The sequence below is a fragment of the Gouania willdenowi genome, chromosome 10, assembly GCF_900634775.1.
Source record: "Gouania willdenowi chromosome 10, fGouWil2.1, whole genome shotgun sequence".
NCBI lineage: Eukaryota > Metazoa > Chordata > Actinopteri > Blenniiformes > Gobiesocidae > Gouania > Gouania willdenowi.
Genome location: NC_041053.1, coordinates 33,791,376 through 33,812,848, shown reverse-complemented (window position 1 = coordinate 33,812,848; position 21,473 = coordinate 33,791,376). Strand labels below are relative to the sequence as shown.

The 21,473-nt window shown below is 37.6% G+C and overlaps 1 protein-coding gene across 1 annotated transcript in view; it reads left to right on the top strand.

Moving 5' to 3' along the window:
• Nucleotides 1-21,473, top strand: part of slit3 (slit homolog 3 (Drosophila)) — a 306,653-nt gene that overhangs the window by 17,116 nt on the left and 268,064 nt on the right. The window contains exons 2-3 of the mRNA XM_028459161.1: nucleotides 7,064-7,135; nucleotides 14,630-14,701. The gene's annotated coding sequence lies outside the window, so the exon portion shown is untranslated. The remainder of the gene's footprint in view (nucleotides 1-7,063; nucleotides 7,136-14,629; nucleotides 14,702-21,473) is intronic.

The window sequence follows — 21,473 nt, the reverse complement described above, 5'->3', positions numbered from 1 at the left end:
TTTTTTTATGTATTTGGAAAGCTTACAAATACAGATAGATGTGTAATAATGATAATAAATAGGTTTACTTGCTCAGTAATAATTTAATGAATACATTTGTTTAAAATCAGACATCTGCAAGTGGCGGCTTGGGGGCCACATGCGGCCCTCAGTCTAATTTTATATGGACGCCAGCCAAGGTAAAAGCAAAAAAAATGCCTCCAAAACACACAAAATTACAGAAAAATACTCAAAAAATATAAAAATACACAAAACAAGAACAAAACCTCCAACAATACAGTAGGTCCAAATATATGGCCACCTCCATTTTTTGAAAAATTGCAATGAAATGCGCAAACTGGATCCAATCAGGATGAAACTCAGTGAGGTAATTGAGGAACCAAACTGACATAACTGAATCCAATTTCATAAAGATTAGGCTATTACGAACAGAGATATTTATTTATTTATTTATTTTTTGCTTTTTGAAACTGATCCAGAATCAGTATATTGATCCGGAACCCCTCCACAATTCAGTATCTTGCATAGAGCATGTTTTATATCCGTAAAGTACTTTTGACGTATCCTGCCAACAGACAATCAAAAAAAAAAAAAAACATAAATGCTGGTAAAAATATTACCTCGTTGGCAGAGAATGAAGCAGTGCCACAAGTGAATGTGAGGGCAGTGTGGGTTTTGCTATATTTTCCCTCCAGCTATGGGTTTTAATGTCTAATTTATGAGGTACAGAGGAACTTTTCAAAGACTGGTTGGCAAGTTGTTTAGAAACTTGAGCCATCCATGTTCTGCTTGTTTCTCATGGTTAATACTACTCTTACGTAGTACTACTCTTCAACAGTTGCCATGTATTTTTTTTTCTGGCCTTTGCTAAATAAGCCTTGCAAGCACTGACTCAGCAGCAGCCGAGTTTGATTTTCAGTGACGTCCGTGTCAATTAAAGGGACAAACAGGTCTGTGTGGACAGAGACGTCAAAGTAGGTTGAAAGTTCTTCATCAGAATCAGAATCAGAATCAGAAATGTTTTTAATGGCCTTGTACAGTTTTAAGGACAGTACAAGGAATTTGTCTTGGTAGTTGGTGCACAAAACAAACAACAAAAAAAAAATTAAAAAAAACAAATAACAACCCAGCAACAATAATAATAATAATAATGATAAATATAAAGGATGAGGGATAAATAAAGGATAGATAGAGAATAAAGATATATATATATATACAGTGCAGAAGATAATGTCATCATGGAGGTGGTGATCGGGTGGGGGGGGTTCAGTGGGTGACTTGGGGGGTGTTCATGTGGATGGTGGCAGAGGGAAAGAAGCTGTTTTTGTGTCTGGAGGTTCTGGTCCTGATGGACCGAAACCTTCTTCCAGAAGGGAGAGATTGAAACAGTTTATGACCGGGGTGGGAGGGGGGTCTGCACCAGGACACCAGCCGGTCTGTCTCCCACCTGTAGTCAGACTCGTCTCCATCAGAGATGATTACGTTTATTATATAGAGATACATTGGAAATGAGCCCATACCATTCAATATGTTTTTTAGAGTCATTGCCTGTTAGGAGTGAGATCAAATCTTTTCCTGTCTTTACCTGGCAATCAGAGGTCGAAGTAAGAGATTACAAGTACTCACTTTACTGTAATTGGTTTTTTTGGGTACTTGTACTTGGATATTGTCTATATATGCTTTGTCAAAGGTTTCCGTTCTTTCCGCTGGTAAATTTAATAGATTAAAACTCATCAAGTGTAGCTGCATGTCACACGCAAACACTTGAAGTGGATGCATTTTAGCTACGCAGTATAAAGGCATCTTCGAAGCAGCTTGACTTGCCGTACACTGACAGAGTGATGAGCGGAGCTCAGAGAAAAGGGAAGAAAGCAATTAGGATTCCTTTCGTAGCGCTGATATTTAGAGAGTCAAATTGAGCATACCTATGAGAAAAAAAGGGGGTGGAGTCAGAATGCACAATTGAGAAAGTGAAGTAGCAGAAAACCGCTTTGTAGAAGAACAAGAAGTAAGATTAGTGCAGGAAGGGAATGCATTTGCAAACGAGGCATAGGACAGAAAACAGCAAAGCATGAAAGGAAGTGAAAGAAGGAGGGAAGAGAAAGATAAGGATGTAATTTCTGATGGAGAGGGAGAAAGTGGAAAAAGGAAATGTCACAGTGTTAGACACAGATAAAGCACGGGGGAAAAAAAAAAGAAAGTGCTGCTGCTTTGGTGTCATTATGTATTGTTTTTACAAGGAAAATGAGGAGGACAAAGGGTAAGATAACAATAACAAGATCGCTAAGGATTACGAGTTCATGCTGAGTATGAAACACTACTGAGTGAAGAGCACACCAACATGCTAAAAGGATTCATATTATGCTTTTATTACTGCCATAGAAATCCCAAAGTGCTTTACAATATCAGCACATTTACACACCATTGGGACAGGGCTGCAGCGCAATGATCTACCATTAGGAGCAACTTAGGGTTCAATGTCCTTCCCAAAGACACTTCAACACGTTGCCTTGGGATCAAACCTCCGACTCCTCAATAAGAAGAGAACCACCTGAGCATAACATGGCAAGATATTCAAATTTAAATATCTACATTTATTGTGGTCAATTTCACTTATTTTCCTAATTTTCCAATGAACTCCCTAAAGCAAGAACCTGAAAATATAAAGTAACATTTACCTCTACTACACAGTTTTTAGGCCGGGGTACCGGTAATTTCCAAATTTATGGGAACATAGTCGTGTGATATATATAAGTTAATTCAACATAGATTTTGATTATGCCTCGCACAATTCGATTTGGGGCCCACCCTTCTTTTTTTTTTTTGGCAATTTTCATTAAATTCATTTTCTCATTTATTTGTGAGTCAAATATTGCGACAGTTGGTGGCACCGAATCATTGACACATACCAATATATGAATGGGGCCCATTAGCTTGTATGTGTCACGGGGGTGCCAGAGGCCCCATTCTTCAAATGACTACTCCTCCGTTAATGCTCGTTGAATCGGGCTGTAATTTGACATGGATATTCTATGAGTGGATGTCAAGAGCCTTTCGGAGATCTTTTTTTAGTTATTTTTTAGAGTTAATTGACTGAATTCTCTGGAACGTGGTAGGTGCTATTCAACGCAGAGACGTTCCGCGGGCTCGGCCGTAGTTCATCGGAACTTGTTTTTAAAAGTGAGAAAATGTATACAACACAAGCTTCTGCCTCTGGTGATTATTAAAAAGAAAATAAATTATATTAAAAACAGCTGTCACACCTGAAGAGTCTTGTTAGTTATCTGACTGTCAGCTGGTCAGTTACATTAGGTTTTACTGCTGGGTTGGGTCAAGCTTAAACAAACCAGCTGAAAAGAAAAAAAAATCCCTGGATTTTTCTTTATAAGGAACATAAATACAGTTAAAAAATGTAAGAGTAACTGCCCTCTATGGGTCAAAACCAGGCTATTACGCTCACATCCTGCTATTGGCTGAGAAAGGTGGTTTGTGACGTTGTTTCTGTTAGCCCTGCCCCTTCTATAACAACTTGTACCTGTGGACTCTGCGATCTGTGGCGAGTAGATTGGATTGAGAGAATTGGGAATAGAAAGGAATAAAGAATATTGAGTAGGTAGTAAGCATAGCATAGGTCATACATCAACCGGCGGTCTAATTGTGTGCGTAAGTAAATGAACAAAATGACTTAAAAAACACAGCATTTGGGCCAAAAACACAAAAGACGACTATAAAAAATGTAAAGGTATACAAAACAACATCAAAAATGACTCCTACAACACACAATAAAACAAAAACACAAATTGACTCGAAAACCAAACATAATGAGAAAAAACAAAGGTACACAGAATGACAAAAATTGTACAAAAAAAAAACCAAATGACTCCAAAAACAGACAAAACAAAAAAAAAAAAAAAACAACAGAAAGAAATACAACATGACAACAAAAATACACAAAAAGACTCCAAAAACACACAATATCTAGAAAAACAAAAAAAAAAAACATGCAAAACAACAACAAAAATACACAAAATTACTCTAAAACACATTATTACAAAAATAACAAGAACATATGCAAACCGTTTGTTGTTTTTGTATTAATGATCAGATTGGTCGTTATTCTAAATGCTGACATGAATGTTGATAACGTGGCCCTCGGATTTGAGAGGCAAGTTTTGGCTGACGTGCCACTATGGGCTTAGTAATTTGTCACAATAGGGCATCTCAGTGCACGCTCTCCTGCCAATATATATGTGTGTGTGTGTATATATATATATATTTTTTTTTAATTAAAAAAAAAAAAAAAAAAAAAAAGAATTTGTCATAATATCAAATGCTATGCTTTAAATAGTTTTACCCAAAAAGGAATAAATCCCAAAACTAGGGAAGTATTATCCTAAATGCATCTTGCATTGTTTAATCTTTTTCACACCATGCTCACTGTGTTTTGATTGAGCACCTGCCTCAGCTTTTCTCGCATTTGAGCAGCGATTTGCGATATCGTCACACCAGTGTGCTCTACCTGGAAGTGTATCCTCTTCTTTGTTTGGCCGCGGAGTGTTCTCTCTGGTGAGAGCAGAAGTTTCCACTGTGAACAAGAGTAAAGATGGAGATAAGGATAGAAAGATTAGACTAGAAAGAGTCAGCTGGAAAAATGAAGCCGACTGTAAAAGAGTGAAAGATTGAGATAAAAGAGGAAAGATTACAGATGGACAGAGAAACAGATGGAGGCAAGAAAAAAAGTGTTTAGTCAACTGTGAAGCATTGAGCGATAAAACGTGGGACATAGAGAGAAAGGGGAGGGGGAAGTGGAAAGGACAACCGGGAACATGAGTAGAGTCGGCTGTGAAGCACGGACAGAAACAAGTGGTGTGAATTTACTAAAGCGCAACATGACAAGTGGTAGCAAATGCTAAACGATGAAGACAAAATGTGTAGATTTAAAGTTGCATAGAGACCAACGTGGAATAAGAAACCAAAAAACATGAAATTGGAAGAAAAAATCAGTCTGGGGTTTTTGTTCCATTGCTAAAGGTTTATCAAACTTTGAAAACAAAAATCGTTCCAGTGAACAGACAATTACTCCTGCACTAAATTTGTCCTGTGACTTAATCAAACTGTCGAGAGGAACCAAACTCAGAGTCGACATGACTTATCCTTCTGCATTCTTTGTTCTGCTTTTGCCAAAGGGTCCATGATGTACTTTTTGAACTTGAGTTCATCTTAGGATGCAAAACAATCCTCATAAATAAGCAAATATTGGATTTTGATTTGAATTTAACTTTGAACTTGACTGTTGAAATAGATTGTGTTTCATCACTTGGCTGGTTTTGTGATGAACTGAAGGAAAATGGAAACTACTGTGGTGATAAACAAAGGAGGACAGAATGCATACCAAAGACACATGCTGGATTTTGTTGGATCTCTTCTTTCAAGAAATCAATAAGTTAGACAATAGTGCATTACATTATTTTGAAAGACATGGCCAAGTATTTGTTTTCTAAAGACAATTCATCAGGATAATGACAATGAATTGAAAACAATGCTTTACTTTTATTTTGATGGCTCAATGAAGATCTGTGAATAGTTTTACTTTAAGAAATATTGGTAACACTTGAAGTTTTATACATAAGGTTGACATTGAACTTTCATTATTATGACATGGCACTTGTCATTAGCATGAATAAGGTGTCATGAAGGCTGTCATTAAGTGTCATTTGTTACCCTAACTCTAACCCCACTAGATCACTCCACCTAACCCAAAAAATGCCAACATAGCCAAAGGTGTCATCATTTAGCGGAGGTGTCATAATTTAGTGAACGACATCCTTCGTGACACTTTATTTATGACAGTGTAATGTCAGCCTTATGTATAAAACTTCAAGTAAAGTGTTACCAAAGTATTTAATAAAAGAAGTAACTGCAGGTCGTTTCTTCAATAACTCATTTTCCTTATGCAGGTAAGATCATTGATGTGGGTTTTCCTGCTTTCCTTCACTGCTGGTGGTGAACTGAGTAGAATTCATTGATCAGAGTCCAAACAAGAGCCATTCTTGGTGGAGGCACTAAAACTATTCATTACACAGGAGAACTTTTCAAGGACACCCAAGTTGACCCTAAACCGATGAATTTCTTTCCTGGCCAAAGCAGCCCTCCCTGTCTCAAAGCGGGTATGGCTCTTATTACAGCTCCTTGCTATGGCAGCTTGGGGAAGCCTTTCGAAACCTAATATGGTCTTAAATCAGATTTTTAAATGTTTAGGTGTATTATGAAAAACACACACACCAACCACCTGGGCAAAAACCTGACTCTGTTTATGTCTGTGTGAGTGTGTTACCAAGGGCAAGTAAAAGCTTTTGGAGGTGTGTGTATGTGTGTGTGTGTGTGTGAGTTAAGTTATTGAAAAAATTCAGTGTGTTGTTGGTCCGTGCCCTCCCTGTGTGACTGTTTTTTTTTTTCTTGCCGTAATTCCTCCTGTGCGACAGCGTTTCAATAAACAGTGAACTCTTATGTGGAGAAGTCTAGTCTACACACACACACAAACACACACATAGGAGGTCAGTTCATATCGCAGTATGTATACATTGTGCACCGGTAGTTAAAACATATCAAATGACAGCCGAGGAAGCATGATAAGCTTTTAAACTGTGATGATGGGGAGAGAAAATAAGTTCATCCAACTTTTCATTTTTCCTTTTTGTTTTTAAACTGGGAAACCTGAATCTCGCCACAGCCCAGTGTGTGTAGAATTTATTGTACAGCATGGAGTGTTTGTGTGTTTTGTTTTTTTCTGTTTGTTGGTCTGTGTGCAATGTGCTCGTATATATATATGTGTGTGGGCTCGCATGCTGAAGGGCATTCTCACGCTCTGTCCCTCTGCCACACTCACTAAGCATTTACACACACACTAACACACATAGACAAACACATGTTTCCATGCTTCAGTGGTTGCATACCTTGGTGCATTTAGTTTTCATAGAATTTCATTTTCCAGTGAATACTGTCTTTTTGATTAATAGGTAGCCTGATTTTTTATTATTTTTAAATCTGTGCTTCTTTTTTGCAGGGATTTGAACAAAAATAACATCACCAGAATCACAAAAGTCGACTTCTCTGGCATCAAGAACCTCCGGATTTTGTAAGTGTTTCTGTTTTGTTTTTTTGGTTGTGGGATTGGTGGTGATTACTGGTTCATGAGACAGCATATTGTTTAATTATTTTATATAAGAGCTACTGCAAAATATGCTAACGCTAAGAGCAGCTGGCGACAGGGCCAGAATCAATGGAGGAGAAAAAACTCCCTTTGAACAAAGCAAATCAAAACCAGGTTCAGAGATGGCCGCTCTCTCTCTCTCTCTTTCTCTTGAGTAGTTAGACTAATGAAAAGTAAGCCAAGAACAGAAGAGTGAGAGATAAAATAAGTCAAAACACCACAAGCACCAGATCCAGGACACCTGCAAGACTGTAGAGAAGGAGAGATGGAGAAGAGGAAGCCTAGTGTTCAAGTGAGAAAAAGGCATCATGACATTTTCCAAAGTTATCAATACATTGCAGAGGAATATTTTTAATGCTTTTGCCTAAATATTTAGGAGTATACCAAGAGAAAAGGGTTCAGACTAAACAGAGAAGTTTTAATTCTAATCCTGAAAGTAATCAAAGTGCAAGCGTGGGCGATTGGGACCTGGGAGCACTTTGTTGGGCTGGGAATAATGCATTACAAAGTTTCATTCTAGGTTTTGGCAAGAGCACTCTGAGAGTGCAGACCTCCACCAAGCACCAAATCTCCTCTTTGCCAGATATTGGTGTATGCACAGGCTAATATGCTTGTACGTAAGTTTGGTGCATGTACAGCTGATGTAAAAGAATTGTTTAAAGCATACTGTATTGGATTATATACAGTACACCTATGGTCAAATTATAAACGAGCCAGCACAAGGAAAGTCAACGTAGCCTACAATGACTCTTTCAGGATTTTACTGAAAAGGCCAAGATGGGAAAGTGCAAGTCATCTGTTTGTTTCTGCAAGGATCAAAACATTTCAGGCAACCATACGTTGTTTGATCCACAGATTGATTTGTTGCCTTGATGAGAATAAAAACTTTATTATCATGAGCCTGACTAAGGTCAAACTCAGTACCATATGGTACCAGTCTGAACTGTGGAGACATTGGTACAGCCGTTTGTTGTAAATAGTGGTGCTTTTCTTTTTTTTTTAAATTCTGGACTAAGAGCCTTCAACAAAAGATTGTTGATGGTGATCATGATGATGATTGGCAGTTATCTGGAACAGAGATCTGGATCATGGTATGGTTAAGATGACTTTAAAGGCTTGGAACAAATTTCCAGGGTGTGCGGCCAATGACAGTTGGAGATGGACACAAGCAAATCCCTGCATCCCTGAAAAGGAGCAAGGAGATCTGAAAATGGATGGATGGATGGATTAATAATAATACAATAGGCCCATTTAAAAAAAAAAAAATGTGATGGAATGCACAATCCAGATCTGATCTGGATAAAACTTGGTTGGGTAGTTGAGGTACAAACCTGACATAACTGAGTCAAATTTCATTAAGATCGGTCATTCCGAACCAAGACATGATTTTTAAAAATTCCACCAATGATGAGACCAAACTGATCCAGAATCAGTATATTGATCCAGATACCCTCCAAAATGTTATGTAGGCTTACATGGCTTGAGGTTTATCTTTGGTTAAAAGTTTGTCAAAGTCTGTTAAATATTGAGTAAAATAAGGGAAAAATAAATTAGAATATCTTGAAAAATAATGAATGGACTGCTTGTATCAGAGTGCTTGTATCGATATTTTAGATGCATTCTTTTGCTTTTCTGATATCAGACCAATAATCAATATTGCTATTGTATCGGGACACCTTTAATCCACAGCTCTCACCTGAAAGTTAGAATGATTTCCTCCAGCGATGAATATGAACCCAATAGCCTACGACAGATTAGACCTGTAATTGGGCCTAAAATTAGAGCCAGACAGAATCCGTCCCAAACCCAAATGCAGCGGATTTCTGAAATCCGAACCATTACAGCCCGACACTATTCAAATGGTCTGAGTTTCTTTAAAAACTTAGCTTTATGTATTAGCCACACGTTCTGCACACAACCATAAACATGACAAGCAGCTTCAAGTACCGCTAAACGGAACAGTACTCTCTACATATGGGACAGCACACAGCTCCAGAACGACCCAAGAATGAGCTTTCGATTCTCCTCAGCATCCATTTGTGCATCTTTGTTGCACTAATCAAAACACATCACCTGACTACATTCACAGTGCAGCATCCGAGCCGAGCCCAACCACAGTCAGTGTTAAAAAGATAGAAATTAAGACCTGACTCTGACCAGGCCTGTTGGGCTTGGGTTCAGGCAAAATGTACAGCTCTACAACAGGGTTGAACCTTTTGTATGCTGTTGTGTGTTCTTTTCATGTTTTTTGTTTTTTTGTTTTGGGGAGGGGGAAAGCAACCTGTAAAATTGACGGTTCCTCTAGCTTAGGTTTTTATGCCAAAACACTCTCAACAGAGTTCAAGTCATGTCATTTCCTCACAACTCTCCAAACTTCACTTAAAGCGTACTCCTCACGTGTACTTTAAGTGGCTGAAAATGAAGTGATTGCGTATTGGAATGTAAGAGCTTTAATAACTATAATCACGACTGGCTTGGTGCAGCTTTCCTCCTCAGTCTGTTATAACCAGACAGGCAGATAAAAATACTCACTGCGTACGAAATAGGCTGCACAGCGGTAATGAGCAAAACCACACTTACGAGGATCAGAGTGTCGTGTTGTAACTGTGCTTTTAATTGTGTGTTTGCATTATTTTAATGCTGTGTGTGTGTACGTGCACTACTTGTTTCATGTGGCTGATGATAGACTGCTGTGACATTTCCTTACTTTAAACCTTGTAAAGAAATGAGGAGGTGATGGCTTGGGAAAGACTCACACAGGCCGTGACATTTTTGCATTTGTATCGAGAGATGTACCAAGACTCCCACAGTCACCATTAATGGTAGCGCTCGATTTATCTCTAACTCAATCGGTGTAATATTATTGTGTCTGATACACACACTCCCTCACTCTCCTGTTCTCAGTGAAATGTTAAATGTGAGATTGTTGGTTTTTCCAGTCGCACATGAAACTCCTGGGAAATCTTTGTACACAGTTCACACTTCAGATGTTCTTCCCAGGATAAGAACTCAGTAAAGCCAGTAGTTGTTGATAAATGTGTAGATAACAGTAATCACCATTATTTTACACAAGCATCATCTGATCTCCGTTCAACTCCTGGCTAGGTTTTTGTTGTTTCGTCTTGACTTTAACAACAAAGACCTTTATTTTGAGCTTGGTTGTCATGTACAGTTTCCACACATTACTTCTTATGGCAGTCAACACTAATGAGTTCCAAATAATGAATCTCAAACAGTGGTCCGGAATGCCTGGCTCATGGACCATTTGGTATCGGGCCCCAATAGAAATTGAATTGTTATATCATTGCGTGCGGAACACATTCCCCGTTCTGCACATGATTTTGGGGTTCGATTGTTAGTTTTAAAATTGATGAAACTTTAGCACCCCCTGTAGGCCTGGCAATGTGGTAAAAACTGTCTGTTTCCAACTTGTCAAGAACATAAATCCAAAATTTCAAGTTAAAATTATGAACACTCTAGGAGGAGTTTGCTTTTAAAGACGGTGTGATTTGGCCAAAAATTGAGAAAAAGTGCCAAATTTGGCCCGCTAAATTATATTTTTGGTAGTCACAGTCCATTGCATATACCTACTGAATGCCATCCAGCTAGTTCAAACAGGAAGTACACATTTGCATGTCTGTGTTTTTAGTAATGCATTCAGTGTGCTGCAATATGTAATGAATTGTGCTGAACATGTTATATTAAAACTGCTTTGACTCTGCATTTAGGGTGACAATGATGATGTTGCCAACGTATACAGTATAGATAAATGTGCCAAATATAGACAATATCACCACATACTATTAATTGATAAAGTTTTAATATCTATAAACTTGAAGCTCAAATTGCATCTGGTCGTAACAGAAAAATATGATAAACATCTGTCCTCCCTACTCCTGGAATCATACCCGACACATTTGGCACGGCTGATAATACCTCTGAGGACCCGACTTCTCAGATATTTTAAGCCATCTGTTTCACCACAATTAAATAAACACACATTCTTTAGCCACATCCTTATGGTGATGCCAATTAAGACAAGTATTGAAAACCAACCTGACCTCCAAGCAGATGATTCAGATCAAGTCACAGCTTTGTGTTCTAAAGTCCTAAATGTTCAAAAAAAAGCTCTTTTTAAAATCAATATTTCTTGGAAACAAAAGGATAAAAGATAACATTGTGGTACTACTGGCTTCAGTAATAAGGTGACACTAAACATACATAATAAACAAACAATTAATTGAAATTAATGTTGAATAATCTAGAAAAAGAATACAAGGAAAGCCATTAGCAAGGGAATTTGTTTTCATGGACTGTTGGTGGAACCTCATGAAATCCTTTTTTCTCTCAATGTTATCAAGTTTCCATTCCCATTAAAGCATTCCATTAGTAAAGTCTTTCTTCTAAAGTTAAATTTGTTCTCACAGGCTTCCTTCCTAAGGGTTCTTGTTGTAGTTAAAGTATAAATAAACAAATGTATGATGTAATGACAAGAAGGGGTGTTGCTATGGATAGAGTCTTTTTTTCCACTGCAATAACCTCGGTAAAACTTGACTTGAAGTATTATACATAAGGCTGACATTATGCTGTCATTATTATGACATGACACCTGTCATTAACATGAATAAGGTGTCGTGAAGGCTGTCATTAAGTGTCATTCTTTACTCTAACCCTTTGTTACCCTAACCCCTTACCTTAACCCTAAACCTAACCCTAACACTACCTAACCCCACTAGATCACTCCACCTAACCCAAAAAATGCCAACATAGCTCCAAAGGTGTGGTAATTTAGCGAAAGGTGCCATAATTTAGCAAACAACACTTAATGACAGCTTTCATTAAACCTTATTCATGCTAATGACAGATAATGACAGCGTAATGTCAGCATTATGTATAAAACTTCTAGTAAAGCCTCTGCTCTATGGTTTCGCCAACATTACCTTTGCCAAGAAGGTAGCATTTTACCTGCTTTTATTTGTTTGTTTGTCAACAGGACTACGTCAAACATTCTTATTCAGTTTTGAGGAAATTTTGACTAAAGATTGAAATCAAGCCACGGAAAATCCCATTATAATATCCAACATCCAAAACACTGATTCTGGATCAGTTTGAAAAATTGAAGAAATCTCTATCCCTGAACATTGGCGAAATTTTAAAAAGTCATATCTCAGTTTGTAATGGTCTAATTTTTATGAAATTGGACTCAGTTATGTCAGGTTGGTTCCTTGACTACCTCACTGACTTTCACCCTTATTGGATCCAGTTTGCGCGTTTCATTGCAAAGAATTGTGAAGAAATCACTATTCCTCTCAATTGACTAAATTTCAAAATGAAATTTGACTCAGTGATCTTGGGTTAATTACTTAAAGTTTTTTTTCGGATTGGATCCGAATTGCACATTACATCACAATTTTTCAATGAAATGGAGGTTCCCATAAATGTGGATCGACTGTGTCGTTTTTAATGAGATAGAATTTTCATACAAGCCCCTAAAGTTTGAATGATCCTGGTACCATGATCGGGATCACTGATCCAGATCACTGCCAATGTCTGGCAAAGAAGATATTTGGCATTTGGCAGAGGTTTGCGTTCTCTGAGCGCTCTTGTTTAGTCTTTTTTGTACTAAACATCAAAGCTTATTTCAGTTTGAATCCTGCTTTTTCTTTTTGAGTTGTCTGATACGGGTACATACTCAAGTTTACATCATGTTTGACCACATTGTGCTTTGTTAATTTCATGAAAAGAAGATGATATGCCTGTTTGTAAAAGGCTGATTGCCGGTTGATCAGTGACTTCACTGAAATGTTTAGGGTCTGTTTGTGCCTTTCCAAAGCCCTGTCATCTCATCCAGCAGTGTATTGTTTAATCTACGTAGTTTCTTCCTGTCTGTGCTGCATTCACAGCACTTACCGTAATCTCTTTGGCTGCCTCGCTTTACAAGATTTTTTCCAGATTGTGGTGAAATTGAGTAATTCCGAACAAATTTGGATGTCGGTGAAAACTTTGTGTTATTGAGTTCTTGGCTGGGAAAAATGATACCTTTTCACTGCTTGTGTGTAAACATGTCGGGAAGTTAATATCCCCCTGTAGTTTTTCTTTATTATCAAGTATTTAGGGTTGTGTATAAGGTGCTATGACATCATAGGGCTCTGCGATGTGATTGCTCAGATTTCTGGATTGTTAAATGAAAGAGCCATTACACACACCATTCCCCACACACATGAACTCAATACTTGTTTGCTCTTTTTTTTTCTTCAGTCCGTCTGTGCATGACTAATGCCTGATATAGACCGATATAAAAACAATACCTCATCTGAGCGTTTTGCCAACCACGGCTTCCCACATTATGTGCTTGGCTTGATGCTCAATGCCTTTTAAAACTCTATTCAATAAATCAGTGTGTGGTTGATCTCTTATTTGGATGAATTAACTTTTATGGTCATTCAAACTTTTATCCTGGTTTAGCTGTCCCTAATGTGTTCAGGCTCTTTTTTTCCTTCCAATGAAAATATATATAGACATTCTGAAACAAACATCCCTCGCTAGATTGTAATTCATGATTATATTGACCAGAATAAACTGTTTTAGTTTTTCTTTGTGACATCTCTGTCATTGCATGGCTGCACTGGGTTTTTTTTTATTGGCTTGGTGGTTGCACGGAGACGCAGAACGCTGTGGCAGGTGCTTGCTGTATAGTTTCAAAGTAAAAGCGTGAGAAGAAAGAAACTGTGAGAAACTGTTTTGTGGCCCGGTACAAATCATCCCATGGCCGAGTAATAGACCACGGATTAGGGGTTGGGAAAACTCTGAATACCGTAAAGTGCGTGTCTTGGTTTTCTTGTGCAACAGATGGTGCAGGTCTGTGTGTTTCAATGCCAACGTATTGGTGATGGCAAAGTTTATATTCATGAATGCACTGCAGCTGAGTGTCTAAACATTTTCGTTAAAAAAGAGTATTTAAACGACGAAGACGCCAAAAACCATTGAAACACCACATGGTGAACCAGATGTTTTCGTCTTTGATGCTTTATGTCGTTTTCATGTCTTTCTGGCTCAATCTGTTTGGTCATTTTTAGCATGTCTTCCCTTTCTGCATGACTTTAATTTTATCTTTTCTTTTTATGGCCATTTTTATACAAAGCTGTCATCTCAGACAAACAATACACACACACACAGGAATAGATATCTGGTTGTGTGACTCATCAGGTTGATGCTTTTCCAAAGAGAATAAAGGGCATAAAGGGAAGTATTCATTCCAATGTGAGATCCACTCACATGACAGAGATTAAATAAGGATAAGTGCTTTTTTTTTAATACCTTAATAAATCCTTTAAATGTCACATTCATTCACATCATATTTGACTGTTACAATGACGACAACTGAATGGTTTTCTCTATTTTTTTTTTGCTTCTGTAAAGACATCTGGAGGACAATCAAATCAGTGTCATCGAAAGAGGAGCGTTTCAAGACCTGAGACTACTGGAACGCCTGTAAGTAGCAACGCCGTCTCTGTTTCTGATCAGCAAACAGCTAAATATTCAAGATGAAATAAAGCAGATACACAAACTTTTATGGTTTTATGCACAAGCACCAACATCTGTGTCACGAAACTAAAATAAATAAATACAAAACAAAAAGGAAAAGACGATGTCAGATATTGTTAAGGGGGGTTTTACTGTTCACTCATCCAGATTTGTATAATTTCACTTGCATAAATAGATCATCTCTCTACTACACTTACATCCGGCTTCAATATTTGCCAGTACTTCTGTGTTTGCTCCTACAGTCAGCTTTAAGGTTCTAGTTAACCCAGTGGTTCCCAACCTTGGGGTCGTGACTCCATGTGCGGTCACCTCAAATGTCTAGTATTTACGGATCAAAAATGTATATATTGCTCATTTTATCACCTCGAGCTCAGACATGGGCAACACGAAGCTCGGGGGCCACATGCGGCCCCTGGTCTAATTTTGTGTGATCCCCAAAGTAAACAAACAAAATATACACACAAAAATATGAAACACAAAAACAACAACAGAGACATTCACAAAATCACAATGAAAATACACTAAATGACTCAAAAATTACAGAAAACAAAAGTCTTAAATGTGAACAAAAGCACACAAAATTACCCAAAAGTTGCACAAGACGACTAGAAATACACAACACAACAGAGAAATGTATGGGTTGACGACCAAAATACACAAACACAAATCTAGCTAAAATAAAACAGTATGAAAAATAATAATAAAAAAAAACTCTTTGCGGGTCACCAGAAAATTGTGACATCGAAATGGGGTCACGATCCAAAAAGGGTTGGGATCCCCTGAGTTAATTTAATCATTTTTTTAGTTGTGATCATGGAGAACATGGAAACTCCTCAGACTATAGTTTGTAATTTTAAAATTTTTGCTAAAAGTCTAACAACTTTTGCCCCCTGCTTGTTCATTTTTCAAAGTACAGACTTTAAGTCGGATACTCAAGTCCCTCTACTTCACACAGCACCTCTGAATGCCTCATCGATATGTGTGTGCGTGAATGTGCGATCGTATTTGTGTGTTTGCACCATTGAGCAGCTTTCACCAAGGCTCTAGTCAACAGAATTGAGGTGTCAGTGTTCAACACAACTCTCCCCCACACACACACACACACAGGGACACACACGTGCATGTTTAAGACTGCGTGCTGGAGGGAGGACATCCACATGCACACAGTTACACACCGTTAAATTTGATCAGATGTGGATAAAAACAGGCTTAATATTTATAATCAGTTTGGAAGGGTGTTGCAATGTCGTTTTATAAGTGTTTATCTGTTTGGATCAACTCTTTAACGCACAAAGTTTTTCCAATTACTTCAAATTTTACTTTGATAAGTAAATTCAACAATTAAAAACGTAGAAACTTGTGGGACTAGACTACCGTCGCTGAGCGACAGCAGCATGTGTGTCTTCTGACTGAATGGAGATAACACATTTGATGGTGAAAGCGTAAGCTGATGTGTTTGCTTTCATGTTAGAAAGCTTCTTTATACAGTGTGTCAGAAAGTGTCAGAGGTGGAGACTTAAAGAGGAAGCAGGTTAAGGGGCCAGGCATTTGTGTCAAACTCCCATCGTGGATATATTCAAGTCAACTTTTGTAAAACAAACGTTTGGTTTTTTTTGGTGAATCAAACACTGAAGAGGCGTATTTTGACAGAAGATTTCAGGTTTATTAGATGAATCAGTGGCGTTAGAAATTAGATTAAAGCATTTTTTCAGTGAACTTTACTGATAGTGCCATGTTTTTTTTAATCATTAGATGACAGACTGTCTAAACTTGTGGCCTGCCTGGGTGAAGGGTTAGGGGTGAGAGGTCCCGGTGCTGAGTCTATGTGATTTATAGAGTAACAATGTGAAAAACATGGAGCTTAGGTGCTCACCCCCCTCGGGGAAATACATCCATTTGTGTCAAATGATGAATTATAAAGTCATTGGTATGTTGAAAGCAACGTCGAACAGAAATTGATGAATATTTAGTGCACGGTAGGAGATTTATTGGGATGCACAACTCAAGCTGGAGTAGATTAGTTTCAATTTGCTCCAAAGTTAGTCTTTTAAACATCTTTCAAACCAGAATAAATGGAATAAATAGGGGTACATTAGCATGCTTTTGAAAGTTTTGAGAAGAAAACGGTGTCAGATTAATTTGGAAAAATCAAAAGAATTAAGGCATTGTTTGTTGAGTCAGAGGTTAGTCATTTCAAAGTGTGTCTCTTTGAGTTCACATGAGTGAAAGTCAGCATCCCATTATCATTATCACTGAGGTTAAAAGGTTGGTGTCTGTGTCTTCTCCAGAACAGATCCCACTTTGTGACCCTGTGACCCTTTTTTTCATCTTCTTTTCCCCTCCACGCCTCATTTCTCAGCGTAATGCGTCGCTCGCCTGATAACACTTTCACTCTCTCACTGTCCTTGTGTTTCCGCGTTTCATCCAGACTTTAACCTTTAGCTGCACACACTGAGACACATTCCTCACCCCCAAACTGTCGCTGCACCAATGGATCTTTCTCTATTAGTTGACTGTATTCTTTGAGTCTTTCTATCTTTTGCTCCCACCATTTCTTTGGGAATAGATGTCAGGAGAAAGAAGAAGCAGCTTTTGGAATATACAAAACTACACAAAATGACTCCCCAAAACATGCGCTACCGCTATCACAACAAAATTACTCCTGAATTACGACTGAAAAACACTTCACCTCAACAAAAAGGTAAAAATGACTCCAGACATACTAAATGACAACAAAAACACATATTGGAAAATTAAGATCTCCTAAAATACATAAATGACTCCAAAAAAACCTTAAAAGTACACAAAACCATGTGAAGAATAGAGAAAATGGCTCTAAAAACACACATCATGATATCATCACAACATATCTACACAAAATTACTCCAAAAACACCACAGACAAAGGTACAAAATGGCTCCAGACATACTAAAGCACAATAAAAACGTGCAAAATCACGGTAAAAATACACAAAACTTCAAAAACAGTAAAACCAACAACAAAAATACACAAAATTACTCCAAAAACACACATCACCACAAGATGAAGGTACAAAATGGTTCCAGACAGTAAAAACATGCAAAACCATGGTAACAATACACAAAATGATTCTAGAAACACACAGCACCACAATAAAAATGTACACAATGACTCTAGACATACAAAATGACAACAAAAACACATATTAGAAAATTAAGATCTCCTAAAATACATAAAATGACAAAATGGCTCTCAAAACACACAAAAAAACAAACATCATCACAACAAAACTGCACAAAATTACTCCAAAAACGTGCGTCACCACAACAAATTTACTCCAAAATTACAAAATGACAATCACAACATCCAAAACAAACATCACCTCAACAAAACTACACAAAACAAATTAAGAAAGCGTTGAACACGGTGATATTTAATGTCATTACATTTTGAAAACGCTCCTGCATCTTTCAAAAATAGTTTCATGATAGGAAATAATTATAAGGGTCATTAAAGCACACAAGCACTGAGAAGTCTTTATGAAAGACGCCACCTGGTAATGTTAAAACAGGAATGTAAACACATTTTTTTTGTACAGGCACATGTTCTTCCAGATGGACTTTATTAAAAGTTTCCTCTGTCTTTGTTTCTCATCTGATAACAAATAAAAACTGTTTCCCCTTTTCAATTATTATTTATTATATACAGATTTTTTGTAAGGAGCTTGTCTTTTATTTTATTTTTTTACTTTTATTGTCTTATTGGTGCATAACCAATAATTATCGTCCTTTTCAAAAGTTGTCATGTATTTATTTTTACATTTATATACATTAACTCACTCAGCGCCATTGACGAGATAACTCGTCATTTCAAATCCAAACGCTCAGTGCCATTGACGAGATAACTCGTCATTTGCATTTTTTCACAGGGATTACTAGAAAACACCCTGGTGGAGATCCCTCATAAATATCTAAGCTGTGGGGTGTTGTAGTGACCAACTAAGTCCTGAAGATGGAAGCAGTGCACCTTTAGATGAGAGATTAGCCACTGATGCTACCCAGCAAAGCAGGAAGAAGCAGGAAAAGAAGGGATATTATGGTGCTACAGAGTGATATTGTGACGTATCCAGCAGCTCACAGCTCCACATACTAACACAGAACATGTGTGGACCTGAGTGGATTATTGATAATGTTGTGATCGTGAGATAAAACCATCAACTAACCGGGCCAAACGGGTCATTGCTGCATGTCGGGAGGAGGGGGGAGGGGGGGGGGGGGGGGGGGGGTACAAAATACCCCCAGCCGGTGAGTCAGATAGCAAAATAATAAGTGACACGTAGGAGGTAGCAGCGCACCTTTGGATGATGAGAGATCATCCATGCTCAGCAAAGTTCAGAGGGAGAGGAGGAAAGGAGTTTACGAGACAGAAAATGGTGCTACGTACAGGGTTGACGTTCCCAGCAGCACACAGCAGCGCACACTATGACCAGAGAATGTGTGGAACTCATGGATAATGTGGCAATGGTGGGATAAAACCATAAAAAACGGGGTAAGCAGTGACACTCTGTATGTCAGGGAGGAAGAGGAAGTTACGTGTGTGCAGACTGACAGGAGAGAAAGTTGGAGGAATGCCAAAATACAGTAAGAAATACATTCAACTCTGACCGAGATAGCAAAATAATAATTTTGCTATCAAATGCCCGGTCTGTGTTTTTTTTTTTTTTTTGTTTTAAATAAGGAAACGATGTTCAGATATTAGAGTTGTCACTAAAGTAAAAAAAAAAAAATAGCTTTAAAGTCACTGACAGGGTTTTTTTTTTTTTACAAAAAGGCCTTTTTCTCAGCTTTTTGCTCTGAAACTGAAGATTTGTGTAAAGCTTGCTCTATTCAACGGCTGATTACAAAAGAATGAAACGAGCCAGAAACAAACGTTTCAGATAGTCATAGTAGAAAATATTCTGTGGGTCTTTAAAGTCAGTCAAAATGCTCAAAAATGGCTGGCACTGAATGAGTTAAGAACATATCTTCTGCTGTAGCGACACATGCAGCTTACCTCCATCAACATATCTGTGGTGCGAATACATTAATCTGCTTTAGGTTTCAGAAAGCAATGAGCTGTAGAAATCTAAATTTATGTTATTATTATTATACATTTTATTAGTTTTTGTAGTATTATTATTGTAATGATGTTTTCTCACTGAACATTGTTCTTAAGTGATGTTGGTGCCTTTAACTTGTACAGTTAAAAAAGCAGGTGAAATGAATGTAAATAACTTTGTGTACTTATACCTGTTTTACTTCTGTGGCGCTGAGGCCCCAAACCTGTGATTTTACTACTGCCTGTATAGCCTGGCAGATATGTCAAAAAATGTTCACTTCTGGAAGAAAATTACCTTATTTTTCGGACTATAAGGCGCACCGGATTATAAGGCGCACTATCAATGATTGGGTCTGACTGGGTCTATTTTCATACATAAGGCGCACCGGACTATAAGGCGCACCGGTTTGTTATTATTATTATTATTATTATTATTATTAAGACGCATTAAGCAAAATAAAATAGTAAGATAAGTCAAACTTTATTCAACTCATTAACAATAACTCTCAACATTGTTCAGGTTTAACACATGAAATACAGAACAGTACACTCACTTTTTCAGTTCAGTATGTTGAAGCACAGTAGTTAATTCCATACATAAGGCAAACCTGATTATAAGGCGCACTGTCGATTTTTGAGAAAATTAAAGGATTTTAAGTGCGCCTTATAGTCCGAAAAATACGGTACATCAACATTTGTACGTGGGGGTTTTTGAGTATGCTAAATCCATTTTTAATGAGATCCACGCTGGCAAACAATTGGGTTCCACTAAAAATCAAGAAATCTAAGATTGCCACTATTCATATTGCCAATTTGTATATTTTGTCATAACTTTGGTTCTGTTTGACATAGAAGAATTCAACCCAGTCCAGAGGTTATGACACAAGCACATCATCAGATTAATGTTTATGCATGCATGCATGCACCAATGGATATAATCTTCCTGAGAAGTAAATAAAAAATAGATAAATTAATTCATGTTTTAATTGGAATTTAAATCAAATTGTTCACCCTTTAAGAGGCATGTTTGTCATACGCAGTTATGGCTGCAAAGAAATTGCAATTTCACCCTTTCCATGTGTAAAGTGCTATGGTGGCTATCTTGTATTTTGCTATTTCATGACAATCCCCGTCCCCAGAAACCTACATTTTGCCACAAAGTTCATGTTTCTACGTCTAACAGAACCAAGATTATGGTAAGATCGTAATTCGCTATACAGATTGTGGCCATCTTGGATCTTGCGCCGAGCACAATTTGCGTTATTTTAAGATACATCATTGAATTCCTTGACCCTGAAAACCTAGAATGTGCCACTGAGATCATGCTTCTATGTCAAATAGAACCAAAGTTAAGACAAAATATCCAAGTTGGCAATACAGATGGCGGCCATCTTGGATTTCTTGATTTCCAGTGGGAACCATTGGTTTGCCAGCGTGGATAGGTAAGGATAATTGTGATGAGTGACTGTAGGAAGCTTACAGACTGATAACCTGTAACTGACACACATAACAGGAAAAATGCCACGTGATAACCCGAAGGTCGATATCACAGGAAACAGCACAAAACTCACCATTAAGTTTGAACCTTTTGACCTTCTATAATGTGTTAAATGTGTCAACACAAAAAATGTCCAATCCAATG